The sequence below is a fragment of the Nannospalax galili genome, unplaced genomic scaffold, assembly GCF_000622305.1.
Source record: "Nannospalax galili isolate Female #2095 unplaced genomic scaffold, S.galili_v1.0 scaffold76, whole genome shotgun sequence".
Lineage (NCBI taxonomy): Eukaryota > Metazoa > Chordata > Mammalia > Rodentia > Spalacidae > Nannospalax > Nannospalax galili.
The window spans coordinates 815201-819570 of record NW_008339767.1 but is presented as its reverse complement, the minus strand read 5'-3'; positions in this window follow the sequence as shown (position 1 = coordinate 819570).

The window sequence follows — 4370 nt, the reverse complement described above, 5'->3', positions numbered from 1 at the left end:
CACAGAAAAAATTTTCTGAGTAAAACCCTTCTTAACTAATATTTGTATACATTTAATAGTTTCACACTTAGTTTTATCAAATAGTCCACAGTGTTTCTTAATTAAGTGAAAATAAAAGTAATAAAAATAAAAATCATGCCTATACACAACGTAATGTTTTCATGAGTAGTTATGAGTAGTTATTGTCGGTTTTTTTTTTTTTGTATACTAAGGAACATCAATTCATTTTGTATACTTCTCATGTCAAATGTTAAAAGAGAATAGCTCTCTATTGCACCAATTACTTTTTTGATGGCTGACAGGTGTGTTCTGAGCTCAACCATCAGTGTTAGTGAGGATTTTATTTTGTTTATTTTTGTTATTGTTTGTTTAATTGATTAATTTTTTTTTTTTTTGAAACCGTGTCTCACTATATACCTCTGGCTGACCTGGAACTTGCTATATAGCTCAGACTAGCCTTGAACTCACAGAGATCCACTTGCCTATCGTTTCACATGCTGGGATTAAAGGCCTGTGCCACCATACCTGACTAGTGTTTCTTGATGCAAATGTGAAGACTTTCCATTTGGGGATTTAACTCAGAGCCTCGTGTATGCTGCACAAATCCTATAACACTGAATTACTCTCCAGACTCATATTTCCTAATTTCCAAATTTATTTAACTATTTCACTGAACAGTTTTTCAACCCTCCTTCATTTGAAAATTATTTACCTGCAAGGAAATAAAATGGTAAAAGCAAAATAAAATAAAATGATACAACGTAGTCCAAGAAATACTTCGAGAGTGATTATGCTGTGCTGAAATGGCTGCCCATGGATTGAAAACAGTATGTACTGATGGAGGCTTATTTGGTAAACATCTGTAAAAGTTAGTCCATGAAATCACACTTTAAATTGACATACATTTATGATTAGTTTTGATAAATGAAAAATAATTTAACTATCAATAAAGTCAAATGTCTTCCAAAAATAATCCCGTTACTCTCGTTAGTGACTCCATAGTGGGAGAGCATTGTATTTTACTATTGTTATAATTTAAGTTTTATCACTCTGTACTAGGAAAACATGCTGCTTTCTACTTATACATGTAAATTTTCCTTGCCTTGTGCATGGTCCATGGATTTTTACCAAGACTCCTCTTCCTTTTTTTTTTTTTTGTCTTTTTGGAGACAGGGTCTGCCTGTAGTCCCACCTGTCCTGGAACACAGTATGTAGATCAGGCTCGCCTTGAACTCACAGAGATCACCCTGCCTCCCAATTTCTGGGATTAAAAGCATGCCACCACACCCACAATTACTCTTTTTGACAAAACCAATTCTATGAGGGTGTTCAAAGAATGGTTTAATCATTTTGGCTTCTTTCCTTTTATTTATTTTTTGTCTTCTTACTATTTGTGTTCTGATAGTTTAATTTTTCCCAATTTGTTAAAGAGAATGACATAGGAAATTTTGAGGTCATTGGTTTCATTTTTTTCTTCTTCTCTTTTTCATCTTGGATGTTAGTATCCTGGTACCCCAGGTTTTCTTTAATTTCTGAGTTATTTTAGCTTTTATAACTCTTCTCAGAGGGTATATAATTCTTTGCAATGTTTATTGCACTTTTCTTCTAATTTAAGCCCATAACGCTATGCTTTGAATGGGACAAACACTTTCCTATCATTCACGTGGGCAATTAAAGCAATCTGATGACTTGTCTTCTCTCAGTAGTATTACATTTATTCATTTCATCATTTACACTTTTCACCTCTAAATCATTTTATTTCATTTAAATAACATGACTATAAACCATAGTTCATGATTTTCTTTCTACCTATGCCCTATGTCTCTGACTCCTCATTTGTTTAAGAGTATTCTTTATACCTGTGTTACAAAAAACAAACAAACATGGAATAATTTACAAAGAAACTTCCTGTTTTAGGTATTTCTAATTTTTCTCATGCTGATACATTGTCCCAGAGTCTGTTTTAATTTCTTTCTATCTTTTTATTACTTCATCATCTTAACTCTATTTAGTACTTTCCAGTGTGTAATTAATGTTCATTTTCAATGTTATTCCCACCATTAATTAATAATTTTTAATTTTGTGTCCAATTAATAATCTAAAATTTATACTAGACACTTTAAGTACTAATTAAATCTATTTAACCATAACTATGAATTTATATTTGAATTAACATTTGGATTTCTATTTTAATTTAATGTTTTACCATAATTTATTTATTATGGTATATGCGCTCTGTAGCTTTAGTTGTCAACTTGATATACACTTGGGTAGAGGGAATCTCAATTGAGGAATTTTCTCCATTGTTTTGGCATGTGGCTATGCCTATGGGGCCTTTTCTTGATTGCTAAGTGATGTGGGAGGTTCCAGTCCACTGTGGGTGGTGCCGCCCCTGGGCAGGTGGTCCTGTATTGTATAAGAAAGCAGGCTGAGCCTGGACTAGGGAAGCAAGCCAATAAGTAACTTTCTCCTGGGCTCTGGGCTCCAGGTTCCTGCCCTGAGCTCCTGCCTTGGCTTCTCTTGATGATAGTCTGTGCCTGCAAGCCAAATAAACCCTTTCCTCCCCAACTTGGTTTTGATCTGTGTTTTTATCACAGTCATATGAAAGCAAACTAGAACAGTATAGTTATGTATTTATTAATTTTAGTTATAATGTAATTACATCATATTAATTTATTTTTTAACTCCTTTCATTAAGTGCAACATACTTAAGTTCAAATACAGCGTACTAAATAGATAGAATAGCTAAAATGATCTTCCTTATGGCAGCCTGGGCTCTCCATAACACCCAGTGATCGGCCACCTTGTATTTACCTTCTTATATAGACTTTTCTATTAAATTTGTACTATGCTTGGCTAGTGTTAGGGTCCTTGACTCAGTGGGTCTCTTCTGGAGAACAATGCACGAGTATGGAGATGCAAGAATCAAGCAGAGTTTTATTAAACCAGCTAGCAAGGGCCGACCGTCCTTCCCAAAACACACAGGTCTGGTCAGAGCGATCGACCCTGAGGCAATTTTAGGTAAAGATTATATAGGCTCCCACAACCACTACACAAAAGCCCACGTTTATACAGCCAATAGTTTCAAAGCAAGCATTTCACAAACCAATAACTTTAAAACAAGAAAAATGTTACAACTCCCTTCAGGTGTCTCAATCGGGGAGAGATCATTGGTATGTGCCTGGTACAATTCTTTTCTGTTATCTTGTGTAAGCAGACATGCCTACAGACATGACACAGACCAGACAACTTGCCCCTATCTCCGGATGCCTGTGTCTCCAGCTGAGTTAATTGGTTACAAGCAGTAAATTTAAACAAGTAAATTCAAGCAGTAAATTCAGACAAGCAGTATATTCAAACAAGGTCAGACTGAGGAACCTTCCTCAGCAGTATCTAAAGCTTGGTATTTCTGGTGAAGGACCAAGAGATGGACAGTATCAATCTTTTCTTGAACAAACCTTAGTAGCCTATTTATTATGCAGGGACCAATTGTCACTAATAGCAGTAGAATAATTAGAGGTCCTGCGATAGCTGAAAGGAGAGTTGTAAAGCATGGTTTATGGGTGAACCAGGACTTGAACCAGCCTTTATGGTCCTCCTATTCTCTACGTCTTTTTTCTAGGTCCAGTTTTAACTTGGCCAGAGATTCCCTAACTGCTCCTGTCTTATCCACATAGAAACAGCACTCTTCCTTTAAGGCAAGGAGGTGAGGGATTGCTCCAGGTCTGACATTGACTGCTGGAGCTGCTCTAAATCCTTGTCAATGGCCAGTCTTAGGGCTGTAAGTCCTTGTTCTCATGTCACTAGGGACGCAATTCCCATTCCTGCTCTGGCCAGCCCCAAAGAAAAGAGGGTCCCAATGGTTAGGGCCGTGATGGGCTCCCTTTTACTCCTAAGGGGACCTAGTCTTTCTTCCCAGTAAGAGAGAAAAGATTTATGGGTGTGGTATGAAAGCCAGGGCAGAATGGCCACCAGTACACAGAACTCAGCAGTGAAGTGGCTAGAATCAGTAAACAGAAAGTAAAATAAACTTAGTCATCATTTTAGAATAATAGCAGCTGTAGATGGGCACTATAGTATTGGAGACCAAGATTTGAAGCCTTATACCTGAGCAGTATTTTTTCTGTTAAGAACAAAACCATTACTGAGAAATAATTGTCTAAATAATATTTTACCTGGACTTAAGTCTAATGTCTGAGAAATACAATTTTTTTTTTGGAAGAGAGTAAAATAAACTTAGTCATCATTTTAGAATAATAGCAGCTGTAGATGGGCACTATAGTATTGGAGACCAAGATTTGAAGCCTTATACCTGAGCAGTATTTTTTCTGTTAAGAACAAAACCATTACTGAGAAATAATTGTCTAAAT